General features: G+C 40.9%; 1 protein-coding gene across 1 annotated transcript in view; it reads right to left on the reverse strand.

Moving 5' to 3' along the window:
• Nucleotides 1–23359, reverse strand: part of pik3cb (phosphatidylinositol-4,5-bisphosphate 3-kinase, catalytic subunit beta) — a gene marked incomplete at its 3' end in the record, with an annotated part of 59372 nt that extends 36013 nt beyond the window's left edge. Inside the window, exons 1-2 of the mRNA XM_044017625.1 lie at nt 23179–23359; nt 9680–9759 (exon numbers count right to left, since the gene is read on the reverse strand). The remainder of the gene's footprint in view (nt 1–9679; nt 9760–23178) is intronic.
• Nucleotides 23360–24776: the final 1417 nt, after the last annotated feature.

The raw sequence follows: 24776 nt of genomic DNA on the forward strand, positions 1-24776 counted from the left end.
GATGATTATCAATGCAACAGCCGTTAAAACCCAGAACTCATCACAGATACCTATGACAATATCCAAAATCTGAGACCATATCTCGTCTCACGTCATGACATATATATAATATCCAAGCGTCAGGCGGCTTACTCACACCACAGGAGCTATAACAGCACATAAGGTCACAAGGGTCATTAGCTCCAAACATGAAAACACACATAAGACAGAGCATTATTGATTTAAGACAATAATAATGACTTATAAGTCTAATAAGACTTCACCAACATCCAAACACCTGATGTGTTGATGATTAGCTACAATTAGAGCTGCAAATAACGATTATTTCCATAATCGATTCATCTGCCGATTATGTTCTCGATGAATCGTTTGGTCCATAAAAAGTCAGAAAACCTTAAAAAATGTTGATGTCGTGGTTTGTCCAAAACCCATAATGATTCACTTTGAACGATTTCTTTGTCATCAGAGCAAAGAAATGAAGAAAATACTCACTCTTAAGAAGCTTAAACAATCAGAAATCTTGTTTTAATCATGAAAAAAAGCTTGGAAGCTGTTGATTAATTTAGTAATCGATTAATAATCGATGAATTGTTTCAGCTCTAAAGCAAGTTCCCATCGTTCACCACAGACACAAGGAAGTGTGCAAAACGTACCATGCCAATCTGAGTGTGTGAAACATTCATGTTTGCACTCTCTTCAGAGACATATGAAATGATTATGTTCATTAATATTTTACACTTGATTCACCAGCAAATGTGATTGAATAATCCAACAACGTAAGTTATAAAATGAAGCACACACTGTTTTATCATGTGCTTTAAATCTGAAACACTTTGTGTGTTGGTGGCACGTGAATAAACGTCCCCTCTGTCTCGGCTAAATGTTCCATCCTCGATGAAAAAAATGAAATGTCAGACAATTCATGACAAATCCCGCATTTTCAAATGAACTGCACAATTCCGTGATTCAGTCCGTGTTTTGTGCAAATCATAGTACGGCCATATTTCTCCACATAGTCCACACGTGACAATAAATCAAAAGCAGGTAAGACATTATCTTTAAACATTGATGTAAAATGGAGGCGTCACGACAGCACAAAGAAAACATCAGAGAATAAACCTGAACACAAGTGCTGTGACTGATCTCCTCCCTCATTCGTATCATCATCCAATAATAGCAAATAACTGATATGGTTCTTCCTGTTTTGATGTTGAGCAGCATTACAGTGTTTCCTCACAGCTGAGAGTGACACAATGTTCCCTTTGACAAGACATCAGACCTCCACAATACTGACAAAACACAACATAACGACTTCAAATGATTATTTCCTTCTTATTTTAACACAACATTTATGGTTGTTTTTAAATTCTTTAGTCTAAGTTTTGTATACACACACACACACACCTCAATAGGGCTGGGCGATACGGCTGAAACACATATCATGATATAACTACTTCATATTGATCGATATCGATAATTATTGAACATTTTTCGTGACCCATTAGAAATGGAGAACAATAATAATAATAATAATTAAAAATAATATTTGAACTTTAACACTTTTATTCTAAACTCTTATATTTAATCAGACCACACAGAGGAAAACACATTCACGACCTTTTTAAAAGCAAACTTCTCAACTATGCTCTGTGACGAGTCACAGCCTCAGTGATGTCTTTGTAACGTTTAGATGTTTGATCACACGTCCGATGAGGATGAGGATGAAGATGAGGATGACGCGACCAAAGACACGACCACTCCAGAGGCTCTGACCACTCTACAGCCTGCAAGCATGGTAGTAACGAGGTTACGAGGGAGGGACTGAGTTTGCTCATGCAACCAAACATGCTTCGTCTATTTTTCTAGCACGTCTCTTGCAAACTTTACATTCAGCTTTTCTCCCCCACCATCTATTTGTGTAAACAGCTGCCACACTGCCAATGTCTTTGAGGAGATCTATGGAGAGCCATCTCAGTCAAAAGGAAATAAATAAAAACATATCTATTTATTTATTTCACTTCACTGAGATGGCTCTCCATAGAGGACTGACTGTAGCCTCAAAATTAAATAATCCCACTGGACGTTGAAGAACGTAAACTGTCTCTCGTGGGTTGGGCTGATCCAAAATAGTGAAAGCGGGGGGAAGGGGGTTGGGGCACACCTGTGAACCTGTGAAACAGCACTTGGTTCTTTCCTCCTGATGAAATTAACACAGCAAAAAATCGAGCCGGAAAGTATCGGGCGCGGAGCATCGTGAAGGACTGCTCCCAGCACAACTGTGGACTGATTCCCCTCCTCCCCTCCTGGAGGCGCTACAGGTCTCTCAGTACTCAGGTTCAAGCTTTTTCCCTGAGGAACATCAATTCTAGCACATACTGCACCTCACTGCTCTTTTGCATTTCTGATTTCATTGTCTCCGTACATGTACTCATGTGCGCAATGACAAGAAAGCTGAATCGAATCAGAATTTAACATCGACCAATAAATCGACCAGTCGACTCGGAGTTTCCAGCCCTAGTCCCGGCTCGCCTCAGCACGGCACAGTTAAGGTTGGTTTTCCATGACAAAAAAGTACCTTTCTCAATGGGGGGGTCATCACTGCACGGAAACGTGTTTTACACGCGACAAACACACACACTAGTGACTTGTGAAGCAGTTGTTTTCAGTGTAACTGAATCATTAGAATCAGTTCATTAAAACTACTCGTTCAGTTCTTCCTCCATGACCGGAGCACAGACTCCGTCTGACACAGTCAGAGGCAGGGTTTTTGTGCTGTCGCTAAATCCACCATTTTAACAGACTCCTCTGTTAAATACTGAGATTTTAGACATTTCCCTGGTAATTGTTGGAGGTTAAGCCACGTTTTTAGGATTGTGAAGTCTTTGTAACTTGATCTACGCTTCAGCATTGTTCGGCTTGATTCTTCCTGTGACGGCACTCTGACCTACTCGGCCCGCTTGGAACCCTCGCCAGAGCAGGTACTAAAAAGTGCTTGTGGAAACGCAACTCAAACGTCCTGTGCCATAAGACGGCTAATAGAAAACAAATGAACCACCACATGGGTTAGGAGGAGTAACTGACATTAACATTTGATTTATTAAACGGAGCGAGTGAGAGGGAGCAGTTACCCCAGGCGCTCAGAACACGGTGAAGTCAACGCCGACTGTGCATCCGTACTTCAACCACACTTCAAAATAACGTAATTATGCCTTTAAACAAACGAGGAGCGCGAGCTGCTTGGTTTGAGAGGGTGTTTAAGGACGCATGCTGGTCTGCACTGAGACTTTTCAAAAGTGGGAAGTTTGAAAATAGACGATGAGAAAGTCCCGGCGTGTCACACACAGCCTCACGGCCTCCACAGGGAGCAGCCGCTGATTATAACATGTCACAGTGGAAAAAACACACAGACAGAAATAACACAGAGCTCACTGCTTCTGTTTCACTATTTCCCTCCCAGCATCTTGCCACGACACCATTTATCTCACTCAGAGACAAAAGGGCCACACATTGGCACAAGTGCACAGTTGTGTGTGTGTGTGTGTGTGTGGATGCACAAGCTTGGAATGGAGTTGTTTCTTGGCTGTGGCTATAACTTCACTGTAGAGAGGTGACTGGGATGTTGAAGTACAGTAAATGATATGCTAATGTTCATGCATCAACACATCCACCTGTGTCACACACTCAGTGTGCACACACCGGCCTTTCAGGGGTTCAACGTTCTTGTGTATGTTTTCATCTTCCCTGATGTCTCTCTGCAAAGTGTTATCTATCAACCAGACAGAGAAGGGGCTGTAATCCAGATTTAACACACAGACACAGACACACAGACACAGACACACACACACAGAGGGAGAAAACAAAGCCTGCTCGATGATTTAATGAGACAGTTATTCATTGGTGTAGTCTACATGAATTGCAGGTAAACAAAAAGGGCCCGGATTTCTGTATAACCACTTAAAAATTTGACACAACGTGCACTCAGGCAATTTGTTTTTTCAAATAAAAAGTGGGTGATTTTCATTAGAAAATGAGTTAAATATAATAAAATTCATCATGTGAACGCTGGTAGTCTGACACTTTGAGTGTGTGTATCTTTTTTCGTGCCTTGAGTAGAGTGGGCTGGGTTTAACACGCTCGACTGCACACTAATGCCTCACATGTAAAAAAAAAAGCAAGCAACAATTTTAAAGGTGCTTTCAAAAGCATCTTCCCAGGATATGTCCTTGGTAAATGTTGGAGTGAACGCAAGCCTTCAGGATATTTGATAGAATTGGTTTGATTCTCTGACCAATCCTATCGGCTCAGCTCGCTTGGAACCTCGTCAGAGCAGCTACTACAAAACTACCAGGGACCATCGCTAACGGAAAAGCATGCTAGCTACAGGCTACAGCCCCTTTAAAGGAGAGTGTGTCTGCAGAATAATGGATTATTAAATTGATTGTTTGACTAACTGCAGCTAGGCGTGTCACGGTCTCTATTGTAAATCGAACGACGTCACAATCTCAACCTTTAGAGGCAAAGGTGGAATAGAGGATTTAACTACACACCCAATGTGGGGGCATGCCAGAGGTAAAAAAGACGACTCCCGCAAAATTCAACTCAAGCGATAACTAGCACTATAGGCGTTAAGTAGCATCAGACATGTGACCTTATTCAGTGGTGGAAAATCCTGGATTTAAGCATTTAATTAGCATACTGGAACCAAGCTACGAAATTAAAACTATGAAGTTGTTTCCTTCCAAGTATTGTGACCTTAAAATCCAAAATCAAACTGAGGATTTGAAGAATTGTGACACCCTCAGCTGCAGCCCTGGACCACAGTACACTATACCTGTGCTTCACATGAAGACACTGTATTCTTGTTTACAATCATGTACATGGACAATGACAAACATCTGCTGTTTTTGTAGACAGGAAATATAATGCATGTCCGTACGCTGCCTTCTATATTTATATTTAGTCAACTTCAGCAGTCAATGTACTATTGTGTAGCTGAACACACACACACACACACACACACACTGGTCTGATTATACACAACCTGTACATGATCCCACAGTTGGCAAGGTCACTGGCACAAGAAACGTACCACTTTGAGAATGCCACCAGGGGCAGGGCTTCCTTACATTGTTTCACAGAAGAAGAAGAAAACAAGTTCATGGTAAAACCAAGAAAGGCTACATTTTGGGGAAAAACTAGCAAGACATTTAAGTTCAGTGACAACAGCCATTGGGTACTTCTCTTGATAATTACGTGTATGTGTATATATATATATATGTACATATATACACATAGATATAGTAGTTTCTCTACTTCTAATGATGTATCACAGAAGTGATACATTTGACAGGTTTCTTGAATGCATCTTGAAGTTGCTCCTCCCAGCTCAACATACTGTGTGTCCCGCAGAAGTGATGAAATTTTCCAGGGTCTGTGAATGATTCCATTCAATTCCCTGTCTTTTTTCCTGTCTTTTAGTGTAGTTGTGTCTGCCATTTTTAGAGTTATCTAGTTCAGTCAAGGATTTACAACATTTACAGTGGAACTCCCTAAAAACCTAGTTTCACGACTCCAGCTGAGACGGCAGCAGTGAAGTGTAACTTCTGCCCAGCAACAGTGAATACTATTTTTTGATTGTCTGATCGCTAATTCAAGACAGCTGTATGAACGAACGACACAGAGCAATCCGCCTTCATCGATGAATGGATCACTAATTTCATCACTTATCAGCGTGTGATTGTGTAAGGTTTTCTTTGTCGACGATGCAAACTCACAGAGAATGCAAAATACTTCCCCACCGGTGATTTCAGAGAAGCGGGAGGGGGTTTGAGTAGAGTTGCACGGTACCCACGGTACCCCGCGGTGCCAAATTTTAACGGTTCCTAATATACTAGAAATTCTACATGACGGTACTACCATGGATTACGATACTACCAGTGCCAGTTTCCGCTACATAGCTTCCCGGCTTCTCACGGCATGCTTCTCCCTTGTAAACAAACAACACATTGTAACTACTGCAACTGAACGACACAGCTGCTGAATGATTGGCTGTTTGCTTGTAACTGGTGACGTCCGGGGATACGATAGGCTGTTTCCACACACTGGGTCCGCCCGTCTGTTAGCTGATTGGCTGTTTGTGTGTTTCTCCATGAAGACGGCTGCGCTTCAAAACAAACAACAAGCTAAAGTTCTGTCTCGCCCAGACGTGCACAAGGCTTACACCCGCTAGTGTTTCCTGACTTTTGGTTTCGGCCAACAATTTTCGTTTGGGTGCATCCCTAGTGGAGAGAGTAGACTCTTAAGTTGGATAACGGTCAGAAAATGCTCAGAAAACATGTTGATCGGTGTTCATCAAACCTTATTAATGATTTCTTTGTTATCCAGAGCAAAGAAAATACTCACATTTAAGAAGCTTAAACAATCAGAAAACTTGATTTAATTATGAAAAAAGCTTCAAACCGATTATTCGATTATCAAAATAGTTGTCAATTAATTTAGTTATCAATTAATAACCGAGTCATCGAAGTGGGTATACTCTCAGTTTTCATCTTTTTTAAAGTAGTCCAGAAAAAAGCCATGTTTTAGATGTGACATGTAAGACTACTCTATTTAATTTAGCCAAAAATCCGTCATTTCTACTTGCTCACAATGATAACTGATCATGACTTGATTAGGAGCAGTTTGTAGTTACTACTGGTCACACAAGCAGCCTGGATGAATGTAGGCAAACATGGTGTTTCGGTTATTTTTTGCACATTTAAATAAAATACTTTAAATCTGAAGTTGACAATGCAAAGTTCATATTTCATCTTAAATAAAACACACAAATCATTCTCTTCCAAACAGCAAAACCAATCAGATAAACTTAAAATGGCACTGTCATAAAATTAAAATAAATGATTTGGTTTTCAATAGCATACTTATGTAAATATCGCTACAAATATTGAATATCATCATTTTTGAATGAATGCTTTGTTTTGAACATGTTCGTTTACCGGTTAATCATTCAACAAAATAATATGTTACCGATGCTTGTTGTGTTATTTCTTCATCTGTTGTTTGGTCTGCTGCCGTTAGCGTAGTCAAGTGACACTGATATTTTCCGTGGCATGACCCGCCCTACTCTGCCTCTGATTGGCTCATCAGTCCTCATGCCTAAAGTTAACCAATCTAATCAGTGAAAGCAGCGAGTACCAGCCAATTAGAGGCAGAGGAGGGTGGCTCATGGCTTCACCATCCTTCAGGATAAAATGGGCAATCTGGCTCACAGATATTACTGAATGGTGCACATCAGGGGGCATTTAGAAGTGTGTATACCCAGTGCTGACTGAAAAATGAGTGGGTATACCGCCGTGGACTACACCTCTGCTGATCACGATCCACGTGATGGAGCAATATGCCTATTTAAATAACTTGGTTATTTACTGTATATACTTATGTACGGTTTAGTGAGTTTCAAGAAAAGTATGAACACATATGTATATATGAAGATTAACGAACGAATGAATGACTTTGTGTCATTGTTTTTTTTAGATTAAATATTCCTGCTATGCCTTTGAAAGTTCTTATGGATGTTACCAACCTGTTATGTTCATATACAGCAAGTTACATTACTAAAGAGATACACAGAGACCCTCCCACCACAGTCTCCTAAAATCCTGTGGGAAACACTGCCATGACGTCACAGTGGGGGCGTGGTTAAAGCCTCCATTCCACCTCTACTTTCGAAGGTCGAGATTGTGACGTTGTTTCGATCAATACTCGATTTACAACGGCGATGGCGACACCCCTAATGCAACTCTGACTGCACAGGTGACAATACAATCATGTTGTGGGCTGTTTTTTCTTCGCCTTTTTACAGTCTGTGCATAGTGAAGCATGCAATATATTGGATATTTGAATCATATGGGATTTTACTTCCTGATTTTTTTATTTTGATGGTATCGGCTCATGCGTAGTATTAGACACAAAAAGTGGTGTTGTGCCATCCCGAGTAAAATGTGAGTAAAATGAGGATTCACAGAAAAAACAAGTTCGATATTATTCCCTAGAATATATTAGCCATTTATTCTCTGTGAGGATTTTTGAAGTGCTATTAAAACTGTGGTGTCTGTGGTGATTATAACATACAGAGGCGGAGTCAGTGGAATGATCATTAAGACAGGGTACAGCATGAGTAATTGGATAAAGCTATTTTTCCATGGTGGAGTGGGCGTGAAGGTGGGGGCTGGAAGACATCCATACTGATTATTGATCGTTGCGCTGACTGATAACAGGAAATGTGTTGTTGTTGTTTTTTATGCTGACAGATGCCAAAGCTGCATCCAGTCAATCACATTTACCGTGAGTATTTGCACACTTCAGAGAACCTGAAGAATGCCTTTAATAAAGCTCAAGAGTGTATATCAATAAATAATGTGGTCTCACGATCACATCTACTACATAATAGGAAGTGGACTTGTACACGATCAGTGACAATCAGTGTAAGATTGATTGAATTGGGTCAGTCGTGCAGAGAGAGCCAGAGTTTAGTTTGGTTCATTTCACATACAGGTGTGAGAGCACATGAGATGGTTATATCTAGAGCTGCAACTAAGGATTATTTTCACCATTGATTAATCTGTTCCCAAAATGATTCACTTTTAATGATTTCTTTGTTTTCCAGAGCAAAGAAATTAAGAAAATACTCATCTTTAAGAAACTTAAACAATCGGAAATGTTGTTTTAATCATGAAAAAAAACTTCAAACCGATGAAGCAATTATCAAAATATTGTTGATTCATTTAGTAATCGATTAATTGTTTCAGCTCTAGTTATATCAACAGACTGAATAGACATATAGATGCTTTATCTCTCTGATCGTTAAATGAAGGATATTTACACGTGTTACAAACATGATATTGCCTATAAATATAGTGAATAAATGGCGTGTGTATTTCACAAATGTGATGATTATCAAAGCAACAGCCTAAGACCATATCTTGTCTCATGTCTCCATGTAGATATAATATTGATATAGTGACCAACCCTACCACACACACACACACAGGGAGAACATGCAAACTCCTTACAGAAAGGTCATTGATCAAAACGGGATCCTGACCTGCAACCTTCTTGCTGTGGGACAACAATGCTAGCCACTGCTCCACCACGTGGCCCTGAGTTCAATTAAAATCCAAAAACCTTTGTCTGAAATGTCTGAATAACAAAACACAACAACAATGAACTCAACAGTTCCAAGTGAAAAATGACGGAAGCAGAAATATTTAAAACTTCCACACAACAAGCTGCTGTGACACAAGAAAATGAGCTGCTGGGGATTATACAGTACACACATATACATATATATATACACATACATATATATGTATATGTATGTGTGTATGTACTGTATGTGTAGAAGTGTGATGGAGCCACACTGGTCTCTGATGTCAAAGTAAAGCACGCTGGCCCACTTCCACACATTCCCTGCCTGTTAGGACGGAGCCTACTCTCCCAGATTCCAGCCAAGCCAGAGCGCCATTCCTCCTCTCCCACAGTCACACTGAGGACCATGCATGTGTGTGCGCGCGTGTACACACACACACACACACAGTACAGGTAAAGTAGGTCAAAATGATTATCATAGATAATTACTACAGCGTGCTCATGGAGACAGACAAGGAGGGTTTTTTTTTACCTGCTCTTTCCAAGATTCTCTTATTTCCTGTGTCTCTGCTCCTCACTGGGGACGTGTGGACAGCTTCTGGGAAACTGCATCTGTCAAACAAAGACACAAATTTACTATTAGACACACACATATATATATGTACAGTATATATACATACATACATACATACATACATACATACACACATAAAGGCATGTGGTTCATGGGAAGTGTGTTGTTGGAGAACCTCTGTAACCTTCATCTTAGGGCTGCAATAATCCACTCATACATACATTTATTATGGGACTGCAACTCGGTTTGAATTTTTAATTAATCGAGTAATCGTTTGGTCCATAAAATGTCAGGAAATGTTGAAAAATGTTTATCAGTCTTAACCAAAAGTGGAAATTATGATGTTCTCAAATGTCTTAACAATCAATTGATCAAACAACTGGTTTTATAAATGATTAATCACTTTGAATGTTTTTTTTTATAATTAAAACAAGACGGCGGCCACCGTAGTGCTGACCCAGCTCCTGATATAAATATAAAAGGCTAATTCATGGAAAACAAATTGTAACAAATTATAATAATTCCACCAAACACACTGGACCTTTAAATGTGTTGATAATGTACTGTATGTAATACTGTGCATATGATTTATGACCAGCAGAGAGGCCCGGCTGTCTCGTCCTTACAGATAAGACAACTGAATGTCCCCTCTGCCCCACACTGTCCTTTCCTTCTGACACCTGATCATTTCCCTTTGGCTCAATGTCCTCATGGCAGAGAGACAATATTAGAAATCACTGACCAAGCGGAAATTTGCCTGAACAAGAGGATACATCTGATCTATAATACATCTGATTTAGGGCATGATTCATCAAATCCATATTAAGAGTGTTGTAGAAGCACATGTTATAAATATATATATTGGAAGGAATTGACTACTTATCGTTACACTAGGATTAGAGATGCAATAATTAATCAATTAATCCAATGTTCATCCACTACTAAATGAATCAGCAACTATTTTGACAATCGATGAATCACTCTGAGGGTTTTCTGATTCATTAACACAAGCTTCCTGATTGTTTTTAAGCTTCTTAGATATAAAACATCATCAACATCTTATGGATCAAACCACTAATAGATTAACTGAGAAAACGAGTGACTGTGAGACTCCAGACTCTGTGACTGAACTGTGACCTTCATGATCTTCAGATGGACAACACACTTATATATGTATATTATTGTAATGTAACAAAGCTTTTACCTGCGACAACACTAATGCTGTTGTTGCACATAGAGATCTTCTATTATAAACAAAGATACTCTATGAGGCATATACGACATATGTCTACAGTTTAGAGAGCTGTAGGAATCAGGATGCTAAGTGGGCGTGACCGCAAATAAATGCTGTACACTGTACAATAAACACTGATGACACACAACTCACACACACACACACACACTCTCTAATTGAGGCCAGTAAACTTCCTGTTTTTGTCCAGTGGTTAAGATTCTCTATCGTGTTTATCAGGGTGTGACACAGAAGATCAGAAAAATAACTGTGGCCAGTATTTCTTTGAGTCAGTCATTAACCACAACGTCATGTTTGCAGCAAGGGTGAAGGATACGTTCACAGGAACAGGTGAGACTGAAAGTGGCTCTGTTGTTGTCGTAGATGTTAGCACGATGATGAAACTCACAGGTCACTGAGGCCAGAGATGGACAGTGTTTCAACTCCTCAACTGAAAACACCAGAGACTTGAGACAGACGGTTCAGTGTGGACTGAGGGACAGACCTGAGCTCTGCCCTGGGTCTCTATGAAAACACTCTTTCTGAGTTGGTTTTTGGGCTGAGGCTGAAATTTAAATCCATTTAATCATAGATCGTAAAAACATAACATGGCCACAACGTGATATCGCACACATCTCTGGATGATTTGGGATTGCTCAACATCGCTTTAGTCTTTTTCAAGAAACCTTTTTTGTTTATTAAGAACTCTCTCTGTCCTCACTGAACTATCTGAGCGTGTTTGTGTTGACTGAAATGGACAAAAACACGTCTGTTTCCTCTGGCCTTTATCGTCAAGCCAGTCAGACTTCACAGGCCAGCCTTGCTGAATCAGTTTAACAGCAGCTCAACACCAGTGTGCGATTATCTCGGCACAACAGTGGTTGATGACAAAAGAGCACAGCAGTAAAAAGATAAAGCTACTAGGGATGAGTCCATACGATACTCTGCATCATTAGCGGTCCGATACAGGTCAAAATTATAATGAACAGATGGGATATCGGACAAATAAAGATGTTAAATCCTATATATTGCATGCAGCACTAGGCACAGACTGTAAACATGTCAATACAAACCAGCAATAGCCTTTTAGCTGAGTCATGTAGTGGGCTCTTTATTTCTTTTCCATGGAAGAAGAATATTTGTTACAACCTGAAGTATGAAACAACAGCACAGGCTACAGAGGGAAGACATGTTCAGGTTGTGACTAAGTTGTGACGTTGCTTTGCTGCTGTTGTTTAAGCAAACATGGTCCTTCATGAGACTGGAGCCGTTTGGGAGGGATAATAACAGTCTGCAGCACAATGTGCATATTAGTGGTTAGTCGTGATGGCTTCAAGTGTTTGTGTGTATCTATTGTTCCGACACAAAAGGATTAGACTGCTGCACGTGGAAGAAGGAAACTAGACCTACTACCAACCAGACACTTACGTAACGGGGTAATGACTTTGAAGGGATTAAATACGTAGACATTCTCGACCGAAGCCATGAACTTTCCACTCAAAATCTACTAGTCGGGGGTTCCGACGGCATTTTGCATCACGCAAATATCTGCGCAATATCCTAGCCCAGGATTTATGAAAGTATACTGTGTCAACTTGTGATATCAGCACAAGAACTGTTGAGGAATATTGAGAGTATTTGTCTCATGTTCAGACACTGAACGCAGGAGCTCAGCTTCGCGGCTGAGACACAAACAGATCGCTGCCGTTGTTGCGGGCGAGTGCGTCTGCAGTTATAAATATGCTAATTCTGATATGATTATGTACTCAAAACAGACGGAGCAACATAACACAGACAAGTTAGCTTAGCGAGTTTAAATTATATGTTTGTGATATGAAAACTGTTGCTGACAAACTTTGCATTTGAATTTTTTTATCAGCATCTATTTTTGTAAAATGCTGCCACACTGTGACGTCAGTGACATGTTAGAGGACGACTGACTGTAGCTCAACATGAAATAAAACCACTCTTGTGGGTTGGGCTAATCCAAAATAGTGAAAACAATGGGGGTTTTCTCTGAAGACACGCTGTTACCTGTGAAACAGGAGTGCTCTGAAAACACCCCCATTAGCACTTGGTATATTCCACCAGATTAAATCAAATTAACCATAGACTGTATGAAATTAACACGGAAGAAAGTCGACTTATCAGAATTTGTGTCGAGCCAGAACGTACGGACTGATAAATGGACCAGTGGACCAGGACTTTACAGCCCTAGAAAGATGCCTGAATTCAAATGAATGCTGTCAGTGACTGGATAATAATGACAAGCAGTAGACAGGTGATTAAGTGTGTACATACATTGTTATATATACTATATACTTATACTGAATAAAGCTTTATACACAGTGCAAATGTCGTATGTGCATGCTCAACGGTGCATTTATGAAGCACTACAGCATTGAGGGTCATTTCGGGGGGTTTCGTGTGGATGAAGACATTTCCTGAAAACTTGTGTGTGGATGGTGATGGAAACACAAGCATCGCTGTTGAGGATGATGAAGCAGCAGTTGTATAAGGTGATAAATCAAAGTCACTGCATTGTAATATGTGTCTATCATGGCCTCTGCAAACTCATTATACAAGCACTGCATACTGTAGATCCGGGGGATCCAAACCAAATTTGATCATGTGAAGATGAAGCGTTTTTTAACAGTACAACTTACATCCAAATGCACTGTTTTATAATAATTGAATTTTAAAAAAGGCAATGTCACTAAATCTAAGCCATGTTGGAGTGAACAAAAGATCTGGTGGGTTTTGACTCCTCACAGCTGAGCTAACGGTGGTGTCACATGATTGAGGCCAATTTTCTGTCAGACAGACACACACTCACACACTTCCTCTCTTCTCCACCCATCCTTTCTCACAGGAATGAGAAGAATGCACAATCTTAAAACTGTGGACCTGTGGATCAGCAGCAGAGTCGCCACTCTCATTCACCTTGGGGCACGCACACACACACACACACACACACACCAGCATGTTCTGCTTTCACTATGCTCATGAATATCCTTGGATTCACTTGAAGGGCAGTGAAAGTTTGTAAACAGGTGGTTTTCAGGCCCTGGAACATTACATAATAATCCAAATCTCCTGGATGGCACTCCCTCTGCTAACACCATCCAATTTCTCTCACCGTGCCTGGCAAACACTAAACCCTGAGGTTAAGTCGGAAAAGCTAGTGAGAAATACTTCTACCATGATGGATAACTGGAGTCAGCTGAGCTTGTTTGTATGAAAAAGCAAGTGAGGGCTGCCTGGAAGAGTAGGAATCGACTTAAAGCCTTCCAGCTATGCTCTTGAATGTTCCGAAAATCCCCTCCAGTAAAGACGATTTAGTGAGTGATGAGGAATGCAGGAGGAATGCACCACTACAAACATTTCACTCACAGTCCAAAGTGAGTGTGGTTTAAAGGGCCTGCTACGTTTGACCCTGCGTCATCACTGACTTTCAACAAACGTTAGATTAAGTTAGATTAAGGTTAGGGATTAACTGGTAAAGGTTAGGGAAGAACAGTTCTTTACAGTTCCCCCTTTAGACACTGTCAATCAGTTACTGTGCATGTGTCCATCTGATCAAAGGTACACACACACACACACACACACACACAGGTTTATGCACTGTGCAAACACATACTGTAACTGCTGTTAAATATTTTTAACTGTTCATCTGTTTAAAAAGGCAGCTGTTTTTTTTGTCCATAACGAAGTTATAAATCCTTTAACTTACACTTGGGAGCAAAACTTATTTTTAACTATTATAACTATTGATATTCTTTGGAACTTTCCATGATAACATATTTGTCCATATCGCCTAACTTTACCTGAGACCAAACTGTATCGCACCATTTTAACCATAATAACAACAACACAGTACGTTTACATGACATTTGTCCGACTTAAACTGGACATTTAAAACTCATGTAAACATATTGTTCGCATTAAATTTAAAAGGATCAGGTCAGTACTTTTTCTTGGGCTGACGAGGAGACCAATTTTATGCTTCATCCACTTGAAGAATTTAATCATTTTAATTTAATGCGTGTTAGGAAGGCTAGAGCTTGACATGCTAACAACTAGGTTCATGCTAAACTGCCTTATACTAAGAAGCTGAAAGAGGGTGTTTGACTCCCTAGCAGAGAAGAGGCCGTCACATGTAATTCAATTAATTCATTTCCCACTAGCTGACATGGCTACATGCTCCTTTAGATCCAACAGGCTCGACACGTGCTCTCAGCAGAGGGTGAGTGGACAGACTGTTCATGTGTCATCATCAGCAGACAGGGAACATGTGCCTGGAAGACGAGTTGCCACTGAGACGTGAAGTAGAGGTTTTAGACCTCTCAAGTTACGCAGTGAAGGTTGGAGTCACTTGGGAAGCAGCGCCGCCATCTAAGCATCTGAGGCTGCCGCAGTTCCCACATCAAACTATCGTACAAGCAGAAAGACACTGAATCACCATGACAACTACAGGTGTCATACCACAGGTGACTAGGCCTTTGTGTGTTGTTTGGTTAGTACAAAGGTATTTATGTGTCCTTTACAACAGGCCATTACAGACTAGTCAACTTGCTGACTTTACTTGAGATTAAAGGAATCGCTCAGCATTTTGAGGAGTGGTTGTATGAGACACTTATACGTACGTACTGATTACTGACTGTCACTGCTGTTCCTCAAGAAACAGATGCGGTAAATGAAGTGTTTTTGTGTGGTGTAAACTGCTCACTCTGTCATTTTACTTACATCACAGCACAGAGGAGTTGGTGACCCACTGCTACCGACATCAGTAAGTTCAAATGTGTTGTTTTCACTTCTCCCCACAGAGTGACAAACAGAGGCTGCCAGAGGCTTGTTGCGTCTGCCATCTCTGATTGTCTTGTTTGGTCTTGAAAATGGTGCGGGAGTCCCCAGGTTTTTAAACTCTTGGTGGCACCTTGGGTCATTAACATCACCATCATACCAGGGGAGCTGTCCAAAATGTCCTGGGTGTGTCCTGGACCCCATCCCATCCCATCAAAGACTGTTTACCAGCAATCTCCATCACAGAAACTCCTCTCTCAGCTTTGGTTCAACCATTCCAATCCAGCTTCCATTCACAACACAGCACTGAAACAGCCCTCCTCAAAGTCACCAACGACATCCTCCTCTCCGCAGACTCTGGTCAACTCAGCATCCTCATCCGCCTGGACCTCACTGCAGCTTTTGACACCATCAACCACACCATTCGTCTCTCCCGCCTTCAATCTTCCCTCAGCATCACCGGCACCGCCCTCTCTTGGCTCCAATCTTACCTCACCGACAGACAACAGTTCATTCACATCAACAACTGCACCTCCTCCACCGCTCCTCCACAGTTTCTCCTCACTGTCGACACCTCCACCCGGTCTCCATCCCTTCACAGTCGCAATTTTGGAGTCATCTTTGACAATAACCTCTCCTTTGAACGCCACATAAAACAAATCACCAAAACTGCCTTTTTTCACCTCAAAAACATCGCCCGACTCCGCCCATCACTCTCTTTCTCCATTGCAGAAACCCTCATCCACGCCATCATCACCTCCAGAATCGACTTCTGCAACAGCATCTTGTACGGCTCACCATCCAAAACCTTGAATAAACTCCAGTACATCCTGAACATCCTGCTGCCAGTCTGCTCACCCACACCCACACCCACGACCACATCACCCCCATCACCCCCGTCCGCCAAACCCTCCACAACACACTCCATAACCAGGCCCTTTCCTACCTCACTGACCTGCTCCACTGCCACAACCCATCCCGCAGCCTCCGCTCATCCGATGCTAACCTCCTGACTCCACCTCCCAGGACAAAAACTCACCTTTTTAAAATTGCTCAGTCCATTGTGTTTTTCTTTGTGACTTTTACTATTTGATGTTGTTTACCTGGTACCAGGTACTATGCTAGTGGAAACGCTACTTAAACTGTGCCGAGGCGAGTAGAGCCGGTGGAAATGCGCCATTGCACCTCCTCTGTTCAAGGAAGGTCGCTCTAAATTATGAGGTCAAAAACTTGCAAATCAAAAGGACACAAACTATAGTCTCTATAGTTACATTCAAGCTTTCTAACTATGAGATAAAATGGACAACATTTGCTTAAGATAAATGGACACAGACTTTATAACAGGTGAGCCTTTTGTAAAGCAGCTCTGATTTTCTTGTGTCCTTAGTGGCAGCAATGTTTTAAAATGTTATAAAACACACTTGAGCTAACTTTGCAGGCCCACTGCTATACTGGCATCTCAGCCTTTCATGAACTGCTCGACGACCTTTTTAGTTTAGACAGACTCTCACTTTCTTTTCCATTTCTAGTGCATGTAGAAATGATCAGCCACAATGACGGGTTAATATTGTGCTCTATCAATGTGATTTTGACTTGAAACAGCAACTTAAATAAAAAAACATATTACCCATCCCTATTCTCTATTCTATATTTCCTCAGGTGTTGCAAGGTGAGCAAATGGAAGCACTTTTTCATGTCTGATACAATATCACCTACCAATACCAATACAGTCATTTTACATCTCTTTAACAACGAGGCTGTTAACAACACATCAGGGCTAGCCATGTCAAGCTGCTACAAAGACATCATTTGCCAACCGAATAACAAATATTTCTCTCCCATGAAGAAGAAATAAACATCCCACAACATGACTCAGCTTATATACTGCTGCTGAATTGTATTTACATTACATTACAGATGTTTGGATTGTATAGGTTAGGATTTTGCATTTGTATCTCATCCAGTGATCTGACCAATTTCAAATATCATGAGCTCATTCTTAGCTTAAATGTGATTATGTTAATGTCAAAATAGTTAAATAGTTTTTAAAAGCATCGCTCATGTCTACCACTGTACCTCCTCTGACATTTCTCTCACTATTCATTCCATTTCCTTCTCTTCCCTCTCCCACTGTCTTCCCTGCATTCCTCAGCAGGTCCTGGCTTGCTATGCATTAAAGTGGCAAACTCCAAAAAGGTCACTCTCACTTTCTACAGCAGCTATAGCATTTCCATGTTATGTATAACTTCATCAGGAGCAGTAGGGAGCGGCTTCCACTGGAAGTGAAGACTGTGACTGCGTGACTTCAAAAGATAAGAGTGATCATGCAAGTTAGCATTCACACACACACACACACACACACACACAAGCATGAAAAACACAAAAAGAATGTATCATCTCCCTTTCAAGCTATTGTTTGATGGGCTGTTGCATAAGCCTGGTGCAGACTGAGGCACCAGGTGAATGAATTCAATTCAATTCAATTCTATTTGTATAGCGCCAAATCATAACATACATTATCTCAATGCACTGTACATAGACAACATCAAAGAGAGCAGAGAAACACAACAGTTCACACAATGAGCAAGCACTAGGCATCAGTGGAGAGAAGAAGAAATCTCTGACAGAACCAGGCTCAGAGATGTGCGGTCATCTGCCTCGACTGGTTGGGGTGAAAGGAAAAATGGGGGACAGTGGAGAGGTGGAGGACAGAAAATGGGGGGAGAGAAAGGACAAGAGGGAGATGAGGGAGAGACAGAAGAGAGAGAGGGAGACCAGCAGCAGATACACAACAACTGTATCAGGTTACAAGTTTATACAGTTACTGATATCGACTCTTCTCCTGAATGAGTGAGGAGAAGGGAGAGAGAGTGGAGGGAAAAATGCTGTAGTACATATGCCAGGCCTGTATGTGGCGCTGTGCTGTTGCTACAGAAATGCACAATAACAGAAGAAGACGACTTTGAACATGTGCACAGAGGTTTACCAGCTAGACACATATGTATACATATTCAAGATATCAAAAAGACTGAAGCAGATGTAGATTTCCCTGAGCTTCTTTTTCTGACAACCAATCAGAATGAGTGTTGTTGATGACGTACAGTCCAAACATTGAACTGGGCAGGGGATCGCTAGATTGTGTTTGTTTCCCAAAACCCTGTTCTTTGTATCAAAGAAGAAAAAACAATCACATGATGTGTGGACGGGGGTTGCAATGGAGCTTTACTGGGATGGTGTGTATAACTCAACCTTCTAAATGGTTAGTTTGATGTGCATGGGAGGGTGCGTCGTAATTTGCTTTTCATACATCCGAACTTTTGTCCAGTTTATTCGCGACGCATCCAGTGTGCAAATACCTTAAGTCTTGAAGATAATGTACAAACCCCAGAAAAGTTGCTATGCTTTTTCAAAATGCCATAAAAACTCAAATCTGTAAGTTGTTTAATCTCTTGAAAATGTATAACAGACAAAATGGTTTTCACTTACAAACCTAATTGTGTTTTGTAAATATTTATTTAAAAACATTTCAATGTGATGCTTGCAACACATTCAAAAGTGTAACATATTTACAGACAGTGTATTGACCATTTGAAATCCATCATGGTGGAACACAGCCAAGATAATGAAAAAATATCACTGTCCAAATACTTAATAATAGCACTGTGTGTTTGTTTTAATATGCTGTTACACCCCCATGTTTCCTAACACTACACTCTCCACTTGACGAGCCATTGAGCGCAAACAGTGTGTACAGTAGAAATGGCTGTATTAACCATGCGGCACCTTAATCTTATAATATGACTAGGGATGCACGATATATCGGCATTAATATTGTTATCGGCCGATGTTCGTCATTTTTTAACATATCAGCATCGGTCCAATGAGTAAAACTGCACCGATTTTAACAACCGATGTTCATACCGTCTAATTGCTGTTTGTGTATGTGTGTCGGGAAGGGGACAGTGTCAGTGACGCAAGCGCAACACAAGCTGTGTGTGTGTGTGTGTGTGTGTGTGTGTGTGTGTGTGTTGAGGAGAGAGAATGTCAGCGGTGTGGGCGATTTTTCAGGGTGTCAATAGAAGATACGTGAAAAGCATTATGCAACACTTGCAAAGTCGAGGTAATGCGAGGAGGGTTCCGCGTCAAGTCATTCAATACCAGAAATTTGATTATGTCATTTGAAAAACCGTCACCCTGAAGTACACAAACAACGGCAGGAAGCTAACGCTAGTAACATTAGGCAGCAGACAAAAAGAAAGCAGCGCAGCTGGGACTCGACCAAAGGAAGACAGTGGCCAGGGCAATAACGATCAAGGTAATGGAAATGATTGCTCTTGACGACCAGCCGAGGGTTCCGACGGTTGATAGCGCATATTGAACCCCGCAACAACCTGCTAAGTCGGTGCTACTTTTCCGATGTTTTGCAATTGAATAAATATCTGGTTGCCATGAATACTGGCAAGTTTGATAAAGTATTTTAACATGTTTTTTTTATTATGGCAGCTCTTAGTAGAGCTTGTCAGGTATTGTTTCTCATATCTGTTGTGTAGTTTTATTGTTAAGGGAAGTGGGGCGGTTGTTGTTGCCGGGAGGAAGGGTTGTTGACTTTATTTACGTACCCAGTATAGACGCCCTCATATCGGTTACAGTAACTTTGGCAGGGTATTATTTTTATTTATGTTCACGTTTGTAATTTATGATCCAAACTTTCTCACAGGAGTTTAGTGAGTTGAGGGAGTTAAACTGTACTTTAATTTAGTTACACACTTGCTACAAGTGGTAAAGGTTTCTAAAAACCTTTACTTGTAGTTGGTTACTTGTGTCTTATGTGACCTTGTTATTTGGAGGTAAAACATGTTTTGAAAATAAAGGAAGACATTCAAAAATTCAGCTTGCATGATTTTCATTCTGTACAAACTTTTATCATCTCAGAAACTTTTTTTTAAAACATATATCGACATCGGTAGATATCGGTTATCGGCCATAGCAGCAATATTAATATCTGATATCGGTATTGGCGGTAATAGTCATATCGGTGCATCCCTAAATATGACAGTTCATGGTATGTTTGTTGTTTTTCATCTGTGGTTATCTAAGGTACTTGACACAATCTGGATATGTAGGATTGTAAATTCTCCCCTTAAAGCCCAACAAAAGAAAGGGAAAGTAAACTAGTATGATAAGGAAAGGGTTGAAGTTATTCTGCTTACACGCGTGCCTGGTTTCTCAGTAGAGGCCTTTGGGACTACGTAAATCTGGCCGGGGATAAAGAGCTGTATTGTTGGTCCATGTCTGTGGAGTGACGTCGGTTGGCCTTATCAGTGTTCTCTAACTTTACCTCTGAGGAGGCCTCTGCTGTGCAGACCCCACCCAGGGTAACAGCATCAGCATTACACTGGAAATGCTAGGCTAACACTAAGCTAAAGTCGACAGATATCGGTTGGGGAGTAGGCGCGCTTGTGAGTGTGTTTGCATTGTCATGATGGCAGTGCTTTTACATGGCTGCACGCATGACAGAGACAATAGCTCTGGAAGAACAGCTGAAGCAATAAGGTCATTTTAAAGAAGACAAACATGAACCGTCATATGGAGTCTCACATGACACACAAATACAGAGCAGTGGCCACACTGACCACATGGAACATGTGCCTCAGGCTTGTTTAGGGGTTGACAGTAGAATACAAGCCTGTGTGTGGCTGTAGTGAGTAAGTTTAAATAAATCAAGTAGTGCTTCATACGACGCACCGCAGTGCACACAGGAAGTGATTTGTTTCACATAATGACTAATGGAGACAAGGCGGAAGCACAACACCGCGCTAGTAAAGTGCCCCAACAAAAGGTTTCATAAGTGGATTCTACTGCTCAAAAGAAACCTGGACTATGGATGTTTATAATTAAATGTTATACGATTAAATGCAGTCGAAAATGATTGATGAATACACAATATTCACATGCTCACATACCAACAGAAAAGCACTAACTTAATTAGCAGGAGAAGAAGCCAAAATGCCTTTATATGAAGCCAGTTGATGGTTAAATTCTCCACTGGTGGGGTTTGCTGACGGGAGTCTGGCGTGGCTGCCACCATACAAACACTGCTGCACTTAGCGTTGATAGCAATTGTCGTGTTGGCGTCACAGTAAGTCAGTCGTACACGTCACCACTTAATGTTGCTCCTCTACCACGTTTGTCCAGGTCATTCATGTTAGTATCTGACTGCAGCATCACTTTGTCTGAGCAGCTGTGGTTTTATCAGGCTCACATTACTTATGTACTGCTGATGAAACATGTCTGACATTTTCTCAAAGAAAGATACAGGGCTCACAAAAGCACTTTATTAGACCACCACCCAATGTAAGGCTTACACCACAGCTGCCCTAAAATAACAGCACTGGTAATTATCAAAACCATTGTTTACAGCACTTGTGTAAGGGTTGATGCATCAGTATGTAGAAGCTCTTTTTTAAACGTGAAAATATCATTATTATTGTTTTCCATGAATATTCAATATCAATTCATCCATATCCAGTATCCATATTATGTCATTTCTTTGTAATCATCATCAGACATTTGATAACCTCATCATTTCCAGGTTTGACAAACACCACTCAACATTTTTCAAGGTTTTCTGATATTTTATGGACCAAACCATTCATCGAAAAAATAACCGACAGATGAATCGGTGAGGAAAACAATCGTTCGTTGCCACTGTAGTTACGACATATAATGATCGTCTGTCCACTCCTGTGTCTATGACAAATAAAAGCACACGTTTGATTATGGTTATGATAGAATAGCTGACAAACAGTCTTTCACGTCCTCTTTTTGTGTCTCTCCTCTTCTGTCCATTACTCAACAATAGACACACACGTTTACAGTCAAGCAGTGAGGACCAGTGTTTCCTCAGGACGTCATTACACTACAACACGTATATACAGATGATCACATGGCTCTTTGACAATGTAACACATGAACTTTTGAATGATATGTTGCAGCAAAGAAACTCGACACAAGTTTGTCAACTCTCACTAATGTAAATCTGTAAATGACACAGCGCTACGTAGAGTATGTGACACTAAATATAACATTTAAATCACAGAAGGAGTATCTCAACACACACACACACACACACACACACACACTATAATAGCCCCCCGTGAGTAGCTGTAATCTTAATTAACGATAGTAAATGATGACGCTACTGTTTGGACAGAAGTTTACTCGCTTAATAAAATGCGGAGACACTTAAATGTGTGAGCATTGGCAACCACAGGAAGAGTTACGTGACGTTTACGCCCCAGCAACGCGATATAACAGTGGTGGTTCGATAAAGTGGACAGGTGAACACGTCCAGGAGCACAGTCATGACACACGGACACGCGGACACACGGAGACATGGACACACGGAGACATGGAGACTTACCTTCAGTCACTCCAAGGTGCGAGGTCGCGGAAGAAAGTACCGGGCAAACCAACAAGCCAGTGAAAGTTACTGCTAAATAGTGAGTGTCTTCACGAAGCAGTAGTTAGTTGAACGGCTAATGGTCAGAGTGACAGAGCAGCAGAAACAGCAGCAGCAGAAACAGCAGCAGCAACAACAGCAGCAGCAGAAACAGCAGCAGCAGCAGCAACAGCGCCCTTCTGCTTCCTGTTTGTTTCAGAAGGTGAACGAGCTTCACCGCCGCCACCGCGTCTCCCTCCGCCGCCTCCGTCAAGTCTGACAGAGTGACGAACAAACACAACTTCCGCACAAGGTTTTCAAAATTAAAGCCTCTGACGACCAACGTCAACATGTCGATGTGATTTCAAAGATATTGTCAATGAGTTTGGATCATAGGACCTAGACAATAAACACAAAAGGAATGTTGCAATCACAGTTAGTATGAGAATAAGCGTGTGCGAAAGAAAGGAAATTTCACTTTAAGATTGTCCCCATTGCAACAATAAATGGCAAACTTGAGTTCAGTTTAGTTTAGTTTAGTTTTAACTTTTGTTTTCATTATGTATTGATTGCCTTGTGGGGGTGATATGATGCTGGACCATTTTGCACAGAGCCCACAAACTCCCTGCTGTCCTCTGCTGGACTTGCAGAGTCTTCACATCCAAGCAAACTGTCCCAAACCTCCAAATAATAAAGAGTATATAAAATTATTAATGAAATTGAATAATATCAAATTATTATTATTTTAAATTATCACATCAATCCAAACCAAAGCATCAACTGCCACTGAGTGTCAGGGTTTACATGCATGATGTCAAACCTTTACATAGCAGATGACTAGATGATTATAAGATGGCTTATTTCCTGTGGTGTTTACCTGCCTGTATGACTGTGGATAGATGCAGCTGTGTGGCACGGCCATGGTGTCGGGGAACATTCTCACAAAAACCATACACAATCTCGAAGACATTATTTGACTACTTTTCTTATAGAAATGTACAGAGTTGGTGCATTTGGAAGTTTGTCTTTTATCTGGTAACTAACCACCAGACTAACCTGATGAAACACTGCCCCCCCTTGATTTACAAAGGTTTGGCAGTAAATGATGAGCTTTGCTGCCCCCTGTTGACCAAATGTGTTACTATATGTTTATCTAAAATGATGTGACGTTTACATGATCTTATGATTATGTTTACATAAAAAATTTAAATTCTCATTTACATCATGTCATGTTCCATGATTATTTATTACTCATACAGGACTTAGCATCCAATATTGTATAAAACTCCAGTAGGATGTCCTGACCTTATTCCGATGAAAGACTTTTTACATGGCTCATGATGATGAGGTCACATGAAGTCAAAAATCTCCCCGCAGTCAAGAGAGCAGAAGTCTCCACATCTTCCGCCGCCGACTAAAAACATGTTTCTTCCGACTCTACCTCGACTAAGACGACGACGACGGGGAGAAAAAAAAAACAAAAACGTATACATCGCACTTCATAGTTTGGCTTACCTGAAGCTCTTATTTACTTCTAGCTCTTATTTGTACCCAATTGTTTGAATGCACTTATTGTAAGT

Source organism: Solea senegalensis, unplaced genomic scaffold (assembly GCF_019176455.1).
Source record: "Solea senegalensis isolate Sse05_10M unplaced genomic scaffold, IFAPA_SoseM_1 scf7180000015677, whole genome shotgun sequence".
In the NCBI taxonomy this organism is placed as follows: domain Eukaryota; kingdom Metazoa; phylum Chordata; class Actinopteri; order Pleuronectiformes; family Soleidae; genus Solea; species Solea senegalensis.